We start from the raw sequence: 23,071 nt of genomic DNA, 5'->3' as shown, positions 1-23,071 counted from the left end.
TCAAACTTTTTAAACATTACATTTGCACACAGCATAGTTAGCCTACCTCAGCATATTGTGTTTGGTTACACAACATATCCTATACACCATAAACTACCAGAGAAGGAACATTATGAAGATTTACAATGTTGCCATATTATTTTCTTATAGGCCTATTTTACTAAGGAAATTAGTCATGGAAACAATTATATGCTACATTAACTGACATTTTTTTAACAGTCAGAATCATGGACACCAGTGAAATAAGCAAGACCGGAGAGGGTTGCAGTTCCGGAGTCACCCACTAGGTGTGATCCCTTGACAACCTTAGGCACCTCCTCACTCAAAGTCTGGACTAATCATGATCCTATTGGTGTCACCTATGTCTACCTGTTCACCTGTGTATTTATGCCCTCACTTCCCTGTGTTCCCTTGCTCAATAGTACTGCTTGGCTAGTTTCACTATGCCAAGCAGTACTAATCAGTGTCTGATCAAGGGACCTATGGACAGGTATGTGAGAAGTGTTCTCCCTGTTAATTTTTATTTCAGTCACAGTTAGTATTTCGTATTTTGGCTGGCAGCCTGTTTTTTGTTGTCTTATTTGCTCCTCCTTTCTTTTTTGTGTAAAGTCAGTTATTTTGTATCCTGGCTTCGGGACCATCAGTAAAGATCCTTGTTTCGCCATCTCTGCCTACTGCCTACTGTCTATCCTGCACCGCACCTGGGTCACACCTCACACCAACCCTTACAGAAAACCAGAGACAATATGGACCCAGCAGAGGCAGCACAGTATCATAGCGCATTGGCAACGCAGGGAGCCATGCTGAACCAGCACGACCGCAGCCTGCAGCAGATCACCGAGAATCCCCGCCAGCTGTCGATCGCCGTGCAGAGCCGGGTGGACACCCGACCAGCCCCGGCAGCCAGGGGAGCGGAAGCCGCGGCAGCGGGAACCCCGCCTACCACCTCTGGAGAGGTACGACGGACGTCCAGAAGGCTGCAGGGCTTTCCTCACCCAGTGTTCCCTGATATTCAGCCTACAACCCTCCTCCTTTCCGACGGAGCATGGCCGGGTTGCCTACATTATCGGGCCCTTTCCTGGGCTACCGCGGAGTGGGAGAGCCAAACTCTGGCGTGCTCCAATTCCTACCTATTCACCCGGGGAGCTACGCACGGTGTTCGACACCTCTCGGGTGGTGTTGGGGCATGAGGCCAGGAGGCGGCTCACGGCCTGTTGGTAGGGTGACCGTTCGTTAGCGGACTACTCCGTGGAGTTCCGGACCCGGGCTCGAGAACCAGGATGGGAGGAGGCCGCACTGGTCGTCCTTTATGCTGAGGGGCTATCGGAGGGGATGAAGCATGAACTCTCCTTCAGGGAGCTGCCTGAGCAACTGGACGGCCTCGTCGACCTCTCGGTACAGGTAGACAATCGGCGTCGTGAGAGGGCGCACGAGAGAGGCATGACGCAAGGCGCGCCTCCGCGTCCCCCTATCAGCCCGGAGAAGCCGGTTCAACGGGAGGGCTTGCTAGTATCGGAGGGGTGCTAGCGAGCCGGAACCGAAAACCCCAACTCCAGAGACTCCCGGATGTATCTCCCATCAGGGTTCAGTGGGCCCGTGCTGCGCATCGGGCGCATGCACTGGTGGATTCTGGGGCCGTGGGAAATATGATGGACGCGGGGCTGGCCCAAGGGTGGAGCGTTCCGTTACTCTCCCTCTCCGAGCCGGTTCCGGTCATGGGCCATTGGGGTCGGGCTTCATCACCCGGTGCACTGTCCCCATGCATGTCCGGGTGGCGGGGGGGGAGAATGGGAGGATATCCAGTTTTTCATTGTGGACTCTCCGGAGTGTCCCCTCATCCTCGGGCACCCCTGGCTGGTCACCCACAAACCCCGGATAGACTGGTCCACGGGGCGGCTCATCCTGGAGGGAGGCTCCGCTTCTGTCCTGTTCCGGTCTCCACCGACCACTCATCAGTCCAAACCACAGTCCCAGACCACCTACCAGTCCTCACCTCTTCACCAGGTCCAAAACTCCGAACTGCCTACATCAAGGCGGAGAAGTGTGTGTTCCACACTGAGACAGTCTCCTTCCTGGGGTTCATCATCACCCAGGGGGACCTACGGATGGACCCAGCCAAGGTCAGTGCAGTACTGGATTGGCCCCAGCCCTCATCCCTCAAGCAACTACAACGGTTTTTAGGGTTCGCTAATTTTTATAGCCGATTTATTTGCAATTTTAACTCCCTAGCCACTCCCCTGACAGCCCTCACCCAGACGAGCGTACGCTCCTTCGACTGGACCCCGGAAACGGGAAACACATTTGATGTGCTGAAGCGGCGCTTTACATCTGCTGTTCATTGTGGAGGTGGATGCTTCAGACGTTGCAGTGGGAGCAATCCTGTCCCAGCGGTTCCTCACGGACGGTAAGACTCACCCATGCGCGTTTTTCTCCCGTCGGCTGTCCCCGGCAGAGCGGAATTACGACGTGGGGAACCGTGAGCTGCTAGCGGTCAAGCTCGCACTGGGGGAGTGGAGACATTGGCTAGAGGGGGCCGCCCATCCATTCATCATATGGACTGACCACAACAACTTAGCCTACATTCAGGGGGCCAAGAGGCTCAACTCGTGCCAGGCCAGGTGGGCGTTGTTCTTCACCAGGTTTCTGTTCACCATCTCATACCGTCCGGGGTCGAAGAACAACAAGATTGACGCGCTCTCCCGGCAGTTCGACCCAGTGGACCTGGTGGAGAGGGACAACCCCATTGTCCCCAATGCCCTGATTGCTGCCCCAGTTTCGTGGGGAATGTATTGCTGGTCAGAGCAGCACTACGGTGGGAGCCCAATCCGGGCGGAGGTCCATCAGGGAGGATGTATGTACCCAAGGGGGCGTGCTTGCGACTGCTTCAGTGGGCGCACGTGTCCGACCTCACCAGCCATCCGGGGGGCGCCAGGACATTGGAGTTCCTGCGCAGGAGGTTCTGGTGGCCATCTGCTGAGGGGGATACGCGCGCCTTCGTGGCTGCTTGCCCGGTGTGCGCACGCACGAAGAGCTCACGTCAGCCCGCGGCAGGGCTACTCCGACCCCTGCCTATCCCCAAGCGCCCCTGGTCCCACATCTCACTGGATTTCATTTCCGCCCTACCCCCCTCTCATGGATACACAGTCATCCTGGTCGTTATGGACCAGTTCTCGAAGGCTGCCCACTTCATTCCCCTTCCCAAACTCCCGTCAACCCGGGAGACGGCTAAGTTGGTGGTGCAGCACGTTTTCCGGGTCCATGGCCTTCCCCAAGATGTGGTGTCGGATCGGGGCCCTCAGTTCACCTCCAGGTTCTGGAAGGCGTTCGTTACCTTCCTCGGCGCCTCCGTCAGCTTGTCTTCCAGCTTCCATCCCCAGTCAAACGGGCAGACGAGTGCGTCAACCAGGATCTGGAGGGGGTGCTGAGGTGCTACGCCTCCAGCAACCCAGCTACGTGGAGTCAACGACTGGCGTGGGCGGAGTACGCCCACAACACCCTTCTCTGCTCATCCACCGGCCTGTCCCCCTTCCAGTGCCAATACTATTCCCCGAGCAAGAGGAGGAGGCGGCGGTCCCGTCGGTCCAGGCCCACATCAGTCGCTGTCGTCGCACCTGGAGGCAGGTACGGGCGGCGCTTAAGCGGGCCTCGGTCAGGTCTCAACATCAGGCCAACCGCAGGTGTCGCCCGGCCCCAGTCTTTCGCCCGGGACAGAGGGTGTGGCTTTCTACGCGGGATCTTCCCCTCCACGTGGAGTCCAGAGTCACCCACTAGGTGCCATCCTCCGACAACCTTAGGCACCTCCTCACTCACAGTCTGGACTAATCATGATCCTATTGGTGTCACCTATGTCTACCTGTTCACCTGTGTATTTATGCCCTCACTTCCCTGTGTTCCCTTGCTCCATTTTCTCCATTTTCTCTGCTAGTTTCACTATGCCAAGCAGTACTAATCAGTGTCTGATCAAGGGACCTATGGACAGGTATGTGAGAAGTATTCTCCCTGTTAATTTTTATTTCAGTCACAGTTAGTATTTCGTATTTTGGCTGGCAGCCTGTTTTTTGTTGTCTTATTTGCTCCTCCTTTCTTTTTTGTGTAAAGTTCGTTATTTTGTATCCTGGCTTCGGGACCATCAGTAAAGATCCTTGTTTTGCCATCTCTGCCTACTGCCTACTGTCTATCCTGCACCGCACCTGGGTCACACCTCACACCAACCCTTACACAACAACTAATGAATCACTTCGACAAGAGGCCATTGCCATTGTCATAATGCAATATATTATAATAGCCTACATTATTTTAAATGAGGAGAGAAGGTTATTCTACCACCATCATATCTAAGCCTTTGGTTCAGCACTAAAGATCTACATATTGCAACACTGTATTTAAAACCCATCTACATAAAACAATGTAGGCCTATAAATGTTAGGCTATTTAACTAGCAAACATGCAAAAGTATATATCAATGTCCAATGGCAAGTGAAATAAAAATAAATTAACTTACAATTTGCCCGTTGTTATTTTCAGGTATCCCATGTGTAAAAGGACCTGGAATGAAAACCGATTTTTTTATTTAAACGTCAAGGACATAATTGTACTTGATTGCTGAAGTCGTTTTGCTTTGTAGGACTTTTCGCGCGTGTAGAGCACTGTAGAGAAACGAAAGCAGTCTTGTCGTGTTGCAGCCTCATATTGCCCTGTCATTGCCTCGCGACGTTTGACACAGCAGAGCAGTGTGTTCTGCACGTAACCAAAGTGACTGACACCTACTAACGACGACCGACGATTTGGAACCTGTTAAGAGAACGGGGGTTTAATCCCGGGGAAAGCTTCTCATCTTTGCTATTCCTATCCCGCTTTGTGTGCACAGTCTAGCGGAGTGGACTCTGTGTGATAGCCCACGAGCAGTGAATCATGCATGGGCTAGCGAAACTGAATCATAGCCTGAAACTGCTGTAGTCACTTTATATAGCCTACAATCTATGGTCACTGCACACAGAGTCACACATGATACGGAACATTTATTTTTTACATCATCAGACGACCAAAGGAGAGCTGGGGTAGCCTACCTGAGCAAGATCATGTCCTCTCTCTCCGAATGAAAGCGACAGTTATAGAAAATAAAAAAAATAAAAAACGTTTTAATTTGATGCATATGGTAGGCCTAGGCTAGGGGACCAGGCTATGTTTGTCCATGAATTGGCCATTGATTGACATCTACAGATGTGTGCCGTTGCAAAGCTGCACACAAAATATTAGATCAAAGTTTCCGCGCAAAATAGACACACACACACACACACATTAGTGCAACAAAAAAAGAGACACATTTAGTGTTCTGCAGGTGAAACTGAAAGGAGGGAATATTGCACCTGTTTTGCAGAACATGCTTCTCACAGCATCTATTTTTTCTCTTTGAGGCTGATCAATAAACAGTGAAACGTCCAGACTTTTTATTTGATCCTTGTTCCCTTCTTTTTAAAACATCAATACATATATATTTTACATAATAGGATACCTGTTACATCTCCTGGATACCATACACATCAAATATGTACATAAAGCTTTTTCCATTAGATTTTATTTAGGCTATTCACTAAATCCTGTCTAAAAATGCTGTTAATGACAATGGCTATAAGATGACTGTAAGTCGCTTTGGATAAAAGCGTCTGCTAAATGGCATATTATTATTATATTATTATTATATTATTATTATTAGCCTATTTATTAAATATAAATTAATTCTGCCATGTGCCTCAACATTATTAGGCAAATTGATACATTTATAAACCAAACCATTATTATTTAGGACTATACATGATTATTTTTACATCATTGATCTCTCTCCCTTTCAAAACACATCTGTTTTAGGGACTATGGTGTCATACCACTTATATTAAATTAAAGCACAATTTTCATTACCTTGTGCCCAGAAACTCTCTAGTGAATAATTTGATGTGGTTTATGAGTGGGAACGCTTAAAAAATTATTTGTGAAGGTATGGATATAAATCTGTTGCAGTTGCAGAGAAATAGTTCTGGTATAGCTATTTTGACCAGGACTTGCCTACTCACAAGGGTCCTGAGATTTGATTAGATTTTCTGAATCAGCAATTAGACTTATTGAATGTCAAACTCAACCAATTACTGTAGGACTGGCAGGCCAAGCAAATGTGGTACAGAGATGGTTATATTAGAGACACAAATACAGTACAGCTAAAATCTACATACACAGACAGTCTGAAATGTTGCAAATGTTTCAAGAACATGACCCATGACTACACAGTAAGCTACAGTAGTATTTCAGACTAGGTAATTATGATAATATAATTGGTGTGACTATTACTGTGACTTTAGGCTACTTTATTGTCAAATAGATTGAATTTGTCATGGATCATATCCACTGTCAAGCTGAGCTGTCCACTCTGAGCTTTGGACATGCACTATTATACTTCTTATTTTAAAAGGTTGCTACTATTTACAAAATACATATTTATTGTTTGAATATTCTATTTTCAGTAGCCATATTGATTTAATTAAAATGATTCTGGCTATTATTCAATTATTCAATGTAATTCAAACACCCAATAAACTGCACACTAAATGACCACGGGTGGACCTCTTATGTGGACAAGGGGAGCTCAGAGGAAGACTTGAACAGTCACACAGATAGTTTCACCTTGCCTACAGTAATCTACACCTGGCTATAGTGCGGCATGAGCAGCCTCATTAATCTAACCAGGGACCTGAATGACAGAAAACACAAGCCCTAGCTGACATCTCCTGCAGGAGGACAAGTCCAAGGCTAGGTCTGAAATGGTTACTTTCAAAAGTAGTGTACAGTATAGGACATGTTTTCCTCCTATGTGAAGTGGGTGTAGACCAACTCAGGCTGCTTCTTCATTCTGCTATTAATACTAACATGATGCTATTAAAACTAACATGATGCTATTAATACTAACATTATGCTATTAATACTAACATGATGCTATTAATACTAACATTATGCTATTAAAACTAACATGATGCTATTAATACTAACAAGAGGCTATTAAAACTAACATGACGCTATTAATACTAACATGATGCTATTAAAACTAATATGATGCTAATTATACTAACATGATGCTATTAAAACTAACATGATGCTATTAATACTAACACGCCCAGCTGCTTTGAACTGACTGACTCATGTTTCTGCACTTAAATCCATGATGATTTTGATCCTGCTGGCCTAGCATAGGCCATACAGTGGTTGCCGCTGTCGCAGGGCAGGACACACAACAACCCTGTTGACCCTAGCAGCGACATAGAGAGAAAAGGTTGAATGAGATTACCCAGGCCGAGTGTGACTCTTTGTTGGTGACGTCTTTTCTCCAGATTGCCCATGCAGGCAGCCGTTCAGCCCCGTGGTCATGTGATGAGATCACTGAGTTTAGGAGTGGGGGATTACTTGGCGGGCCCGGGGTGATCGGGTTTGTCGGGCCAGGGACTCCGGGCAAGAGTTACATGTGCTCTGTATAAAGAAATATATATTTTCCTGTAAGGACTTACAGAGCTAGAGGGTAGGGGATTCCTGACCCTGTGCCATTCTAAAAGGAACACTCTGTCTCTCTGTGTTTATAATGAAAAATTAATACATGGGAATCAACAGTTCGCTTATCATCGCTTTCGGATCATTCCAATGCCGCAATTTCTGATGCTCTTGTGAAATCCTTTGTTGATAGCTTTATTTTTTCTTAGAACTGCATGAATGTGTCTTAATGTGTCAGGTTGTTGTTGATGTGCTCAGGGTGGGTGGGAGGGAGCACGTTGCAGGGTGGGTGCTATAGTCCTTTGGTGGAGTGACCAGGAAGGAACACTAGAGGCGTCACGTCATCACTGGTCAGGATTAAGAGGGTCTCCCAGTCCTAAAGCCCTATAGCCCTAGTCTTAGCCCATGCTGGCATGTTCTCCAGGAACACATGTGGTGGGAGAAAGCATGGATTTACGGAGTGCTGACACAGGCTCCACAGGGAAAGTCTACTTTGGAAGCTCCACAAGGCTTTGCTTTGCCCCACCATGAGCCTGCCCACCCCACAGACACATGTCTCCCTCAATCCAATACAGACATGGAGCCATCCTGAAGAATAAAGACACAACTGTGGAGCACTTTGTCAGACCAAGGCACTGCTGTCAATAGGACATGCTGTTGCATATTCAGAAGATTCCAGCTATACATCAATAGTTCAGCCTCAATGACAGTTTATTTCACTATTAAAGCCTTGTAGTCAATGTTGCAGGAACAAATGAACGCCAAGTACGGAACAAAATGAAAGGAGATTGAGATCTAGGATTTCCAACTTGTTGATTTCCTTGATGTTGAAATTGAAATAAATGTGCATTTAGGTCTAATGCATATCTGTTATGGTTAACCCAGCTGCACAATCATTCTGGTGAAGAGAAAGCCTGTCTTACCAATGCATGGACACATGCTTCCCCTAGTTCCATGTGCTGTGCAGCTCTAACTATAGACAATGAGCTTCTTATGCTGCCTAATTAACAGGCCAGACACAACATGCTTGCATATCAAAATGCAAAACCACTAGATATTTAGTTTAAGGATTACAACTTACTGCCTCAGAGTTTCCCCCTGAAAATCTATTCAATAGAGTTCCCACTGGGCACATACATCATTTCAACATCTAGTTTTGATTTGCATTTGGTTGAGTTGTCATCTAACTTGAATTCAACGTGAAATCAAACAAAAATGTCACCATGTCATTGTATTTAGATTAAAAGTTGGGTGAAAAAATCCGATCAGTTGTCCACGTTGATTCAACGTCATCACATATAATGTTTTTGTCGAAATGACGTGTAAACAATGTTGATTGAACCAGTTTTTGCCTATTGAGTTTGTGTGAATTCCAGCTCGGAGAAGTAGTGTGGTCTATTGTTAACTATGGTGAGATATTTGTCTAAATGACCGCTTTGACTCCAAACTGTCTGGAGGCTCTCTATACACAGTCACACTAAGCCATGCCTATTTGTAAACAGAACCTTCTCAGATTCTCCTAGGAGAGGAGACTGTTGACAGCGCCACAATTACAAAGCTACCACTCTCTATTGAGTTTGGGCTCCATGTCTGCTGCCTACTATTAACCAGTATAAGTGATGAAGGCTGAAATTCTGTTTCTTTAGTAACTCTGACTTTTGCATAAATTGCACATTGATGGGAATGGTTTCTGCATACAACAGGTTGCATAACAAGCATCTCCAGTTGGTGTTTCACCTGAAGAATCCATACGCAATAACTGTCCCACCCACAAACCACACAGACCACACAGACCACACAAACCCCACAGGGGGATTTTCTAACAACAGATTGCAGAAAGATGAACAGGATCGTAAACCAAAAACTAGCATTGGACCCAAATTCTGAAATTCTTAGCTTTTAGCTTTCTCACGTAAACCAAGAAACACATCATATGCTAGTCTGTTAACTCTGGGAGAAATCATCATATGAAAACACGCTCATTACACTCCTTGCAGGAGTCCCTATGTGGGGCCTCACCCCTGTCAATGACAGATGCATGAATGACTAAATAAAATGTGCCTAGATTTGTCAACCTGCAAAGGCTTAATAAAGAACCAGGGAGACAATGGGCAACTTGAGGGGAAAGCCGCGCAGCCCCGTAGTCTAAACAAAATCTTATTGTTCCTGTTTTCCATAGCTGGGGGAGTGGGGGGCAGACATTCCCTCTGACAACCCCTCCCCAATGTGGGGGTGCAGAAAAAAACATTTGCCGCTCTACAGATGGCTATATCAGTCTGCTAATACAGGACTAGTAAAGGCACAGTGCACTACTTTTGGTACTATGTATAGGGGGGGCAGATAAACATTTTTTGCCCGCGCTACAGATGGCTAAATCGTTCTTTAAGTAAAAAAAAAAAATGTATTCCTGATTTTTCAGGGGGTGATGCAGCACCCTCAGCCCCCCTACTTCCTGCCACTAGGACCCCATCTCAAAGACACCCTCTCCTCTCTCTCCCTCCACAATTCTCTCCATTCTCTCCCTCCCCAGTCCTCTCTCTCCTCCCTCTCCTTACCCAGTTCTCTCCTCCCTCTCCCTCCACAGTGCTCTCTCTCCTCCCTCTCCCTCCCCAGCCCTCTCCCTCCCCAGTCCTCTCTCTCCTTCCTCTCCTTACCCAGCCCTCTCCTCCCTCTCCCTCCCCAGTCCTCTCTCTCCTCCCTGTCCCTCCCCAGCCCTCTCCTCCTTCTCCCTACCCAGTCTCTCTCCATGCTACGCTCTACTCCTCCAGCTTTGAGGCAGTTACCAGGCTGGTAATTAAACAGTGCCCCCTCTCAGTGTCTGTGTCTCCTTGGGGGGAGTCCCTCCCTGTAATGCACCCTCCATTCTGGGTCCAGACGGCAGTTGATGAGGGATTATCTGCTGGTGGAGGCACAGCGTACTCCCCCATGCCATAATATTAAATTAGTTCAATTCATGGCAGTCGCGTTGGGTGGACGTGCCACTACCTTTCCCACGGTTCCTTTGCATACACACGCGCACGCACACACACCCTGGCTCTCTTCACCAGCAGACTACCAGCACTAGCACCATTACTCCCCTGGATTTGGCCATCAGGCCTCTAAGATATACTTCATCACTCACTGAATTAGTCAGCCTCAGAGTAGGCTATAGAGTACAGCATGAGGTAAAGTTCAATATGGATGAAATACATCGCATTTTGGCGATGAAGATGGGTTTTTTACATGTCATACCCCCCTTTCCTACATCAGATGATTATTATATGGTCTGCTTAAACACATATCATTTCATGTTGTCAGCTCTTAAGACAACCAGAGTTTAGTTAAGATCTTATTACTGTAAACTGTATGGTAAAATTGTCTCGCAGGCCCTATAGACGTGCATTCCACTATAATTTCGCAGGCCTCAGAGTGCCCAGAAATCCTTTAACTTGGTCATGTTACTTATAAATCTTTCAACAGGGCTCTCATGTTCAAGGGGTTTGTATGTTAAAAGGAAGTTGGTTCTGTATTGAATGAGCAACAGTTTTGGGAAAGAAACACAATATTTCACTGCACTGCTTCTTACAGCTATACTGCCCTACCAAGCAAAAAGGCAGTAACTGCTCATCTGGTCGAAAATGAGTTAATGTCATTGTTGCTACATTAAATACATGCTTAATCATGTGGACAAGTATCCTGCCTCTATTGTGTTTTGGAGAAAATGGGGGTCATGTTAGCAGTAGCTGCAAAAAGTTACTGTGAAACCAAGGTAAATGGCAGTAACTGAACTTACTGCCTTTTAGCTTGGTTTTACCTGCCCTTGGCTGCAGTTACTGCCTTTTACCTTGGTATCATATAATTTTATTCTGATAGTAATACAATCGAACCTGTATGACACTGACTGACAGCTACACACACATACATTGCTAATCTAGAGACAGAACATCATGGCACAGCATTGCCGGGGGTAACGATGGTTGAAACACAACACGAAGAGACTGGTAAGAACTAGCTAGCAATAATTAATTCGCTAGCTAACTAGCTAGCATTGACTAACAATGCTACCGGCTCCCATAAGAGGAGATCTGCAATTGATACTAACTTCAATCTATTAGCACTGTAATGAATTATATTCTGAAATTTCATCTGGTTTATTTGAATCAGTACACCACACACACGATTTCTAGCCAGTGTGACAGCCACCTAGCTAGAACTGACGCGCCCCTACCAAAATGTCAAAACCTACCTAGCTAGCATTAGCATGAAGCAATAGATTTGTGCTACCTGCTCCCATAAGAGTCGATCAGCAATTTATACTAGCTTCAATCTATTATCCCTGTAATGAATATAATCCCTATAATTTGATTCTGACATTCCATGGGTTATTTGAATCAGTAAGGTTACACCACACACACGATCTCTAGCCAGCTGACAGTCAGTCAGACCTGCACCCCATACTGTCAGTTACTGAATTGTCAAAAGCCACGCACGCTCGTTTTCCGGTTGAGCACACACACAGCATTGCTACATCATTAATAATATATCCACTCACATGTCCAGAGTTTCTGGTTTTCTTTTATATTCCAATATTGTGTGACTGTCCCGGTCAGGAAAGTTAAAATCCTAAATTGTATCCATCACCTTTGTTGGTGGCAAATTTAATTAGCACAACAAGCTTTGGCATGCCAAATGTGTGCTCAATGTGTCTGCTTTGGTGCCATCATACATGAATGCAGGAAGAAACTGTTTTGCCAAAATGACTTCCACCAATCCCTGTGGCCTAGATGATTATAGTATCTATGGGGATCCAAGTTGCCATGTGAGGGTGCATTAGGACTGTACAACCACATCAATACTAGGGTTTATTCCTGTCAAAGTCTGTCCATGCAATCTAAATCAGCAATAGGGCTATAAGAGTCCAAGAAGATGGACATCATCACCAAGCTGTGTGCTTTGATGCCTGCAAATCGAAGGCAGTTCTGGAATGCCTTGGCTGTGAACAGCATTGCTGAGGATGAGGAGTGATATGAAAGAGCACTGAAGAAGTTTTACTTACAAATGAAGTGAAAAATTATACTTAAAAATGAAATGTAACTATTCAGCATTTTATCAATTGTAGCTAATTGTCATTTGTGTCCTCTTATAAATATGAAAATGTAAATATGTTTAAAAATCATTCTTAAAGCTGTTATTTATTCAAAATTGTCTATGTAAGTGTCATGAACAATTACAACATACAAATCATTTAATTTGCAATCTCATGGTAATTTGTTATAATTAGTATTACCCTACATCATACTTCTATCATGCTCCAATACATCATTATATATTACAAGATAGGTAATGATTTAATGGAATTCAAACAATTGCAGTGCTCCTTTTCACATTTATTCTTATAACAAGACATGTAAAACACAGTATGTAAAAACACTTGTAAAACACAGTATGTAATGTGACTGACGCAGAACCTACATCTCCATGTAAATGCAACTGGTATCTTAGTGGAAGACACACAAAGGATGCAGTTTCAACTCTGTTACACTGTCAGTAATTACACTGCTCTTTTATTAATAGCATAAATGAGAAGTATAGTAAACTAACAAATGAAAATGGCAGACACTGCTCTTTGCTTTGGTATTACCCTGCAATTTGTAACATATCATTCCAAGAAAGAAGGCAGTAACTGCCGTTTAAGGGTCAAAGGTCATGTCAGAGGTCAGGGTCAACATGAATACAAAAATGAACTCATAGTAAGACAACAGATCACTACATCTCCAATGGGGGTGGTATACAGAAGATATCCCTATTTGGTAAAAGACCAAGTCCATATTATGGCAAGAACAGCTCAAATAAGCAAAGAGAAATGACAGTCCATCATTACTTTAAGACATGAAGGTCAGTCAATACGGAACATTTCAAAAACGTTGATTGTTTCTTCAAGTGCAGTCGCAAAAACCATCAAGCGCTATGATGAAACTGGCTCTCATGAGGACCGCCACAGGAATGGAAGACCCAGAGTTACATCTGCTGCAGAGGATAAGTTCATTAGAGTTACCAGCCTCAGAAATTGCTGCCCAAATAAATGCTTCACAGAGTTCAAGTCACAGACACATCTCAACATCAACTGTTCAGAGGGGACTGTGTGAATCAGGCCTTCATGGTTGAATTGCTGCAAAGAAACCACTACTAATGGACACCAATAAGAAGAGGAGACCTGCTTGGGCCAAGAAACACGAGCAATGGACATTAGGCCGGTGGAAATTTATCTTTTGGTCTGGAGTCCAAATTTGAGATTTTTTGGTTCCAACCGCCGTGTCTTTGTGAGACGCAGAGTAGGTGAACAGATGATCTCCGCATGTGTGGTTCCTACCGTGAAGCATGGAGGAGGAGGTGTTATGGTGTGGGGGTGCTTTGCTAGTGAAACTGTCTGTAATTTATTTAGAATTCAAGGCACACTTAACCAGCATGGTTACCACAGCATTCTGCAGCGATACGCCATCCCATCTGGATTGCGCTTAGTGGGACTATCATTTGTTTTTCAACAGGACAATGACCCAAAACACACCTCCAGGCTGTGTAAGGGTGTCACGAATTCCGCCGATACTGCTCCTCCTCCTTGTTCGGGCAGGCTTCGGCGTTCGTCGTCCCCGGAGTACTAGCTGCTACCGCTTGATGTTCTCTATGTTTGTTTGGTTTTGTCTTGTTGGTGCACCTGTTTCGTCTTATGTATTGATTATGTCACCTATAAGTTTCCTTTGGTTTTGTTTGCAGTTGTGTGTTGTTGTCCGCCTGTCCGCTGGTGATTTGTTATTGCTCTCTTGTATTTAGTGTATTGACGCACTGTATGCGTAATCGCTCGCCTCCGTTGTTTTGAGGCCCGTTATTTTGTATTGTCGTGTTTGACAAGTAAAGTCGGTTTGACTAAGCTTCTGTGTCCTGCGCCTGACTCCAACAATTTTTTTTACACATCAGCTCGTGACAAATGGCTATTTTACCAAGAAGGAGAGTGATGGAGTGCTGCATCAGATGACCTGGCCTCCACAATCACCCGACCTCAACCCAATTGAGATGGTTTGGGATGAGTTGGACCGCAGAGTGAAGGAAAAGCAGCCAACAAGTGCTCTGCATATGTGGGAACTCCTTCAAGACTGTTGGAAAAGCTGGTTGCGAGAATGCCAAGAGTGTGCAAAGCTGTCACCAAGGCAAAGGGTGGCTACTTTGAAGAATCTGAAATATTAAAGATATTTTGACTTGTTTAACACTTTTTTGGTTACTACATGATTCATGTGTTATTTCATAGTTTTGATGTCTTCACTATTATTCAATAATGTAGAAAATAGTAAAAATTAAGAAAAACCCTTGAATGAGTAGGTGTGACTGGTACTGTATATCCTCATAAAAGGTCAGGAGTGCATTCTCCGAGGACATTCTCTAGAGTACGTTCTTGTGAGGACGAGCGTGTGGAGAATGCATAAAACATTACATTTAAGAAGCACTCACACTCACCCTACTGTATTACCTCACGCTGCACCTCCCATTCACTGAACCGTCTTCCAGCCAGGACAATGGCAACAATAGGGATGAAACAAGATATACACAAAGCAAACGCTTTAGTTAATAATTATCATCTAGCTATATATTAATCGTAATAATCTAGCTATCCAGCTAGTTAAACAGGCAAAAATGACATTAAACTAATGTTATGCAAAATAGATGTAAATTCTTTGTGGGTAGCTAGCTAAAATATATTAGTGGCTAGCCCTATTGACTTACTATGGGCTTGCGAGCTATGCACACTACAGAGGGTATTGTAGGCAGGTAAACATGCCAAAATGAACACAGCATGTATTTATTAACATATCAAGATAAAATATTGTAGTCAGGCAACATATGAGATGTGAATGGGCAACATTTCATTCCGAAGTCAGTTTATTGTCTCTTGCTTCAGCTCAAATAATGGCCGCCATTAACCAGGTTTCCATCCAACCTTTTTATGCGAGTAAAGTACATGTTGGATAATAAATGTCCTTACAGGCCTGATGGAAATAGAAAAAAAACTTGGTAAACTTTCCAAATGTCGACAAAACGAAATATGCTAGACAAGGTGGGATCGTTTTCTGTCAGTAAAAAGTATTATGCGAGAAATGTCGGTGGAAACGCTTTTATGCGCAAATCTTGATATAATAACCATTATATCGAAGTAAACTTTGAGTCACGCGATGATATGGTGTGTCGTCCTCCCACTACGACTCGTCGGGAAAGCATGCAGTTTATTAGGCAACAGATTAAATCAATTATGATGAACTTCATAGGGTGGTGAAAGTGCAAGGTGATGAGCTTGATGCTCCTTTCCAATACATTTCAAGGGTCTTATTCTGGTGACATGATCATCGATGCTTGGCTTCCATTCGACAAATACAAATAATTGCCCATAATAATGTCATAATTTACATTATAGTCATTTAGCAGACGCTCTTATCCAGAGCGACTTACAGTTAGTGAATACATTTATTTTTTTATTTTTTCATACTGGCCCCCCGTGGGAAACGAACCCACAACCCTGGCGTTGCAAACGCCATGCTCTACCAACTGAGCTACATCCCTTCCGGCCATTCCCTCCCCTACCCTGGACGACGCTGGGCCAATTGTGCGCCGCCCCATGGGTCTCCCGGTCGCGGCCGGCTACGACAGAGCCTGGATTCGAACCAGGATCTCTAGTGGCACAGCTAGCACTGCGATGCAGTGCCTTAGACCACTGCGCCACTCGGGAGGCTATAATGTAGGCTATAACCGCACTATGTCTATAAGCTGTTGGCTAGAGCGCACGTGCCAATACCAGAGTGGGCACACTCAACATTATTGGTAAGAAAACCATCAGTAGAGTTGAAAATGCGATGGAAACCCATTTAACTTGAATTATTTATTCGGTATATGGGAAATTAACCACAAAGGGTATTTTTATGTGCACTACGTCATAACGCACAGCCTTTTATCCGCAACAAGTCCATTTGATGGAAACACATCTCTGGTAGGAAAAAGCACATATTGTTTTTAAGCGGATTTTAGAATATTCACGTGAAAGTCTGTCGCCAATTGAATGGAAACCTAGCTACATCACTTTTTACATGATTGCGTGATATTTCTGTCCATACTTTCCGTTGAAGTTTGCATTGATGCATGTCAACACAACATTCTATAACTGGCTTGTTTTGTCTCATCTCTCCTTATGTTCCCTGTTAGATCTTTCCCGGGTGACAAATCCCAGAACTAATATCCCTACTGGTGAAGCTACATGTGGACATTGCACAAACATTGCCCAGCTTGAGTGTAGATACATTTATCAACAAAAAATTGATGGGTGTGTTTGTGTTACAAAGACAAAACATTTTCTGCTATAAATAAGCTATCATATTGATTTGCTTATAAAGACAGTACGCCTACACTTTACCTAGAAAATGAAAATAAGTTGTGTAGAGTACAACCACAGAGAACAAGGAGCATAAAAATCTTTGGTACAACTTCAGCTGTCCCAGAACTAGCATGGCATTCAATTATATTTATATGGTCTATTCTAAGGATTTGGCTGTCTAACCACACACTGACATGCACAGCTCTATGGGTGAGGTTCTGTCTTCAAGTCTCCAGTGGACGATGAAGTCCCTTCCATCTATGTAATGTATTACAGGTTATGGACAGATGCAGTCAAGTGGCAGGAGGGGTGGAGTGCATGACATTCCATCCTGGATATGACAGAGTTTGCGTCAACCCATGGGTCCAGCAGGCAGAGTTAAATAAATACAGGCAGACGTTAGATGCAAGAAGATGGCACTCTTCTCATACCACTCTGTAGCTACTGGCCAAGCTTTATCAAGGAGGAAACTTAGAATCGGTCAGTAGCCTACAGAGTAATATGAGAAGAGTGCAATTCCTGAACTTATGTAGATTTTCTAAACAAAGTGTTTTGATAACTTTCAAGTGTAAAAGTTCCATGTAGAATAAACCATCCTTCACATAAGACTGTAGAAGCAGTGTTCTGCTAATATAACAATGTGCACATATTACACTTGTCTTCCATCTTCTATTGTCATTCACAGCCGATACCGATACTGGACCATCAGCATTTTGTCTGCTGGTACATGTTAGTCATCATCCCTTTGTATGGTGTCCCATATAAGACAGATCCCTGACAACCATTCAATTAAAGACAATGAAAGTAATAGATGTGGTATCGATAGAAAGCTGGCTAATGTTAAATCCTATCAAACCTTATTGTCAAGTGCAATGCTAGCTATGCAAATCTTCCTCTCTATGACATAACATCACATTACACATTAGGGAGAGGCTATATATTTAGCTAGTTTCATCACAGTGTCACAGCTAGCTTAGCTACTTACCACACCAGTCACAGCCATCATGTCGTACGTAATCCATTCCTTGCCATATTTCATTATTTATTTTTATTTTTTTGGGGGGCGGGTACTTTTTACCCCTTTTTCTCTCCAATTGGTATTTACAGTCTTGTCCCATCGCTGCAACTCCCGTACGGACTCGGGAGAGGAGAATGTCGAGAGCCATGCATCCTCCGAAACATGACCCCGCCAAGCCGCACTGCTCGCTTAACCCGGAAGCCAGCTGCACCAATGTGTCAGAGGAAACACTGTACAGCTGGCGACCGAAGTCAGTGTGCATACACCTGGTCCGCCGCAAGGAGTCGCTAGAGGGCGATGGGACAAGGACATCCCGGCTGGCCAACCCTCCCCTTACCCAGGCGATGCTGGGACTATTGCACGCTGTCTCATGGTCGCAGTCAGCTGCGACACAGCCTGGGATCGAACCCGGGTCTGTAGTGACGCCTCTAGTACTGCGATGCAGTGCCTTAGACCGCTGTGCCACTCGGGAGGCCCATTCCTTGTCATCTTGCGCAACATTATTGAATGCATTAGAGGTATGCACCAGCTTCATGGAAGCCCATTTTCACTCCTATGCCAAGCAAGTGTTTGTACGTTGCAGACATGACAACATGTCCACAACACATGGCAGCTGGGGGCGGACCACATCTTGTTGTCTCTGGGCAATTGGACATCATTAGCAAAAGTGGGCATGTAAGGAATCCATACCCAACCCATCTATACACTCGTTTTGGGACGAGACTGACTTTATGACCAAAATTATCCTATTTACACTTTGTAGTCAATTTTGACACAAAAAAGTATGTTTCAGACTCATATCAATACCACATAGGCCATTTATAACCAGATAAGTTGGTTCTAGGAGGCACTTCCCTTTAATAAGTCAGAAATTGTCTTCTGTGTACTGACTGACCGTATTTAACAAAAAACAACCACAAGGCTACAGCTATACCCTGCTGGTGCAGAGGGTTCATGATCAGGCCAGGGAACCAAACATTGCAGGTTCAAACCTCACATGTGCAGATTGTCAATGAATAAAGTGCAAACAATATACAGTGGGGGAAAAAAGTATTTAGTCAGCCACCAATTGTGCAAGTTCTCCCACTTAAAAAGATGAGAGAGACCTGTAATTTTCATCATAGGTACACGTCAACTATGACAGACAAAATGACGAAAAAAAATCCAGAAAATCACATTGTAGGATTTTTTATGAATTTATTTGCAAATTATGGTGGAAAATAAGTATTTGGTCAATAACAAAAGTTTCTCAATACTTTGTTATATACCCTTTGTTGGCAATGACACAGGTCAAACGTTTTCTGTAAGTCTTCACAAGGTTTTCACACACTGTTGCTGGTATTTTGGCCCATTCCTCCATGCAGATCTCCTCTAGAGCAGTGATGTTTTGGGGCTGTCGCTGGGCAACACGGACTTTCAACTCCCTCCAAAGATTTTCTATGGGGTTGAGATCTGGAGACTGGCTAGGCCACTCCAGGACCTTGAAATGCTTCTTACGAAGCCACTCCTTCGTTGCCCGGGTGGTGTGTTTGGGATCATTGTCATGCTGAAAGACCCAGCCACGTTTAATCTTCAATGCCCTTGCTAAAGGAAGGAGGTTTTCACTCAAAATCTCACGATACATGGCCCCATTCATTCTTTCCTTTACACAGATCAGTCATCCTGGTCCCTTTGCAGAAAAACACACAGTAGGTATGGTGTTCTTTGGATGCAACTCAGCATTCTTTGTCCTCCAAACACGACGAGTTGAGTTTTTACCAAAAAGTTCTATTTTGGTTTCATCTGACCATATGACATTCTCCCAATCCTCTTCTGGATCATCCAAATGCACTCTAGCAAACTTCAGACGGGCCTGGACATGTACTGGCTTAAGCAGGGGGACACGTCTGGCACTGCAGGATTTGAGTCCCTGGCGGCGTAGTGTGTTACTGATGGTAGGCTTTGTTACTTTGGTCCCAGCTCTCTGCAGGTCATTCACTAGGTCCCCCCATGTGGTTCTGGGATTTTTGGTCACCGTTCTTGTGATCATTTTGACCCCACGGGGTGAGATCTTGCGTGGAGCCCCAGATCGAGGGAGATTATCAGTGGTCTTGTATGTCTTCCATTTCCTAATAATTGCTCCCACAGTTGATTTCTTCAAACCAAGCTGCTTACCTATTGCAGATTCAGTCTTCCCAGCCTGGTGCAGGTCTACAATTTAGTTTCTGGTGTCCTTTGACAGCTCTTTGGTCTTGGCCATAGTGGAGTTTGGAGTGTGACTGTTTGAGGTTGTGGACAGGTGTCTTTTATACTGATAACAAGTTCAAACAGGTGCCATTAATACAGGTAACGAGTGGAGGACAGAGGAGCCTCTTAAAGAAGAAGTTACAGGTCTGTGAGAGCCAGAAATCTTGCTTGTTTGTAGGTGACCAAATACTTATTTCCCACCATAATTTGCAAATAAATTCATAAAAAATCCTACAATGTGATTTTCTGGAAAAAAAATTCTCAATTTGTCTGTCCTAGTTGACGTGTACCTATGATGAAAATTACAGGCCTCTCTCATATTTTTAAGTGGGAGAACGTGCACAATTGGTGGCTGACTAAATACTTTTTTCCCCCACTGTATATAGTTGTGTTTGTATGATTAAATGCTGTTCAAATGTCCTTTGAATGAAATAATGTGCAGATTGTCAATATACGAAGCATAGAAAAGATGGTTCTATTTCTATGATTAAATGCTGTTCAAACATCCTGTGAATGAAATTATAATGCCCTGTGTCTCTATATCACCTACAATACAGTCCTCAAAAGGGTGTGTGGTCCAATCTGCTTTAAGGGGCTGACAATGGTGTGGTAATATTAGGTAAAACTTAAATATAACATTTTCTAAATGTTCTTTACATGTTCTGAGTACCTCCAAGACAAGGTAAAATGTATATTGTATGAACATCAATGGACTATTATGTTAAACCTACAACAAATATGCTATGAACGTCATAAAAACATACTTATTTTATTCTTACAACATTAAGGGAATGTCTTGTGCAACCTAACAAACATTGTATGAATGTCATCATAACTGAGCATATGTTGTGTTTTGGGAAACTAGCTCTTGTAATGTACCCACACTCTTCCCACTACCTAATGAAATGTTCTGGGAACCTTTAAATAACCCAGAAAGGCTGTTCTGTCAACATTCTTGCAACATAAAATACATGTTTTGTGCACGCTGAAACAAACATTTTCTGAATGTCAGCACAACTGGACAGTTTTAGTATTTTGGGAACCTATCTCTTGTCATATCCCCACAATGTTCCCACAATCTAAAGAAATGTTATAAAAACTTGTAAAGAACACACTAAATGTATTCTGGGAATGTTCTGGCAAAATCAGGCAAATGTTTTTAGCAACCTAATAGAAACATTGTAATAATCAGCACAAATGGACCGTTTTTGTGTTTTGGGAACATATCTCTTGTCATGTCCACACAATGTTCCCACAACCTAATGAAACATTCTGTGAACCTTTAAAGAACAGACAAAATGTGTTCTGGGAACGTTATTGTAATATCAGGTGAATGTTTTTTGCACCCTAAAAGAAACATTGCATTATCATCCGCAAAACTGGACAACTTTTGTGTTTTGGGAAGATATATTTTTTGATGTCCCCACAATGTTCTCACCAGACTGTTCCCACAACCTAATGAAACATTCTGGGAACCTTTAAAGAAAATATTATATGTGTTCCAGAAACGTTGTTGCAACATCAGGTGAATGTTTTATACAAACATAATCATCACCACGACTGGACAGTTTTTGTGTTATGAGAACATTTGCCACGACCTAACGAATGTTCTGGAAACCTTCACAGAATACATTTTAGTTTGCTGGGTAGGCACTTTGTCCTCACACAGGTTCATCAAGTTCACTAACTTTACATCTCAGAGAGGGAGGGACGGCCCACGGTGATCTATAGAACCTGCCTATTTAGCTGCTATAGGTTAAACACATACCCTAAGCCCTAAGGTGTGCAGTGGATCAGATTACATTATAGTCATTATCATACAGGTAGAATACATCATAAAAGTAATCTATCCTCCTCTGGTGGGGTTATCCCAGGTGAAGAAGAGATAATGCAGGCACACATGAAGGAACCTTACCCACACATGAGTCTCACACTCAATTTGCGCAATAACATGCAAAAACTATCACAATGTGGCAGTGGCAGAACTTGGCCCCATGTGCCATGGGTGACAGCTCAGGTTGACACACAGCCAAAACCCAGGACGCACTAACAAGTCAGAGGGCTGTCCTCTATATCCTTATTCTCTGCCTCCTGTGACCTATTTTAAGGTTAACTCTAAAGGATGAGCTCCCATAGGCTGCTGCCAACTGCCTCCCCTAGCTGTCTCTGCTGTCTCTTGTTTGTTTTCACTAGCAGCACAATACACCGATAAGCTTAGGTTGGTTGGCAGATGTATCTTAACAAGCTATCAGGCATCAGGCATTTAAATGAGCTCACAGCCACTCTAGGTCATCATGGGACTCCGTGGACTCCCTCACCCCTGGAAGTAGTAGCTCAGGCAAATCAAACTATTTGCAAGTAAACAAATCATTAAAATAAACTGTTTTACTAGGGCTTCACCATAGCTAAAACTCGATTGGTTCAACACTCAACACTCACAGAGGTAAACGAGAGTACAGACTGAAGAGATTCATAAACAAGACCCCATAAAAGTTAGACTGAAAACAAATATTTATCACTTAATTTTAGGCTTGGCTTGTGCGTACTTGAGTGCACTCTATCTGTCTGCATATGTAATGTGTGTAAGTATACGTTTGTAATTATGCGTGTGTGCAAGGGCGTAACTTTTGTGTTGCATATTGGTGGGGTCAGGGTCAATGGGTTCCAGGGTCAATAGTCTTCTAGGGGGGTCTGGGGGCATACTGCCCCAGGAGATTGTTTTTGAAGAAATAGCTGTGAAATTGTTGTTTCTGGGGATTTTTGAAAGGAAAATACATCTAAAACTTGTCTGATAATTTGGTCAATATATCGCAACCACAACTGAAATAGCAGTAATTTAACTGATGGAGTAACTTGAACAGTTCAAAAAGTAACCACAGTTGGCATTTATTTTGTAGAATGCCTATGAGAAA

The 23,071-nt window shown here is 43.9% G+C and overlaps 1 long non-coding RNA gene across 3 annotated transcripts in view; it reads right to left on the bottom strand.

Moving 5' to 3' along the window:
- Positions 1-4,694, bottom strand: part of LOC121540601 — a 111,836-nt gene extending 107,142 nt beyond the window's left edge. For all 3 annotated transcript variants that reach the window (XR_005995515.2, XR_005995514.2, XR_005995516.1), the window contains exon 1: positions 4,502-4,694. This is a non-coding gene — a long non-coding RNA (uncharacterized LOC121540601). The remainder of the gene's footprint in view (positions 1-4,501) is intronic.
- Positions 4,695-23,071: the final 18,377 nt, after the last annotated feature.

This window comes from Coregonus clupeaformis, chromosome 26 (genome assembly GCF_020615455.1).
Source record: "Coregonus clupeaformis isolate EN_2021a chromosome 26, ASM2061545v1, whole genome shotgun sequence".
NCBI classification, from domain to species: domain Eukaryota; kingdom Metazoa; phylum Chordata; class Actinopteri; order Salmoniformes; family Salmonidae; genus Coregonus; species Coregonus clupeaformis.
Note: the sequence above shows the minus strand (reverse complement) of the source record. Positions and strands in the feature narration are given on the sequence as shown.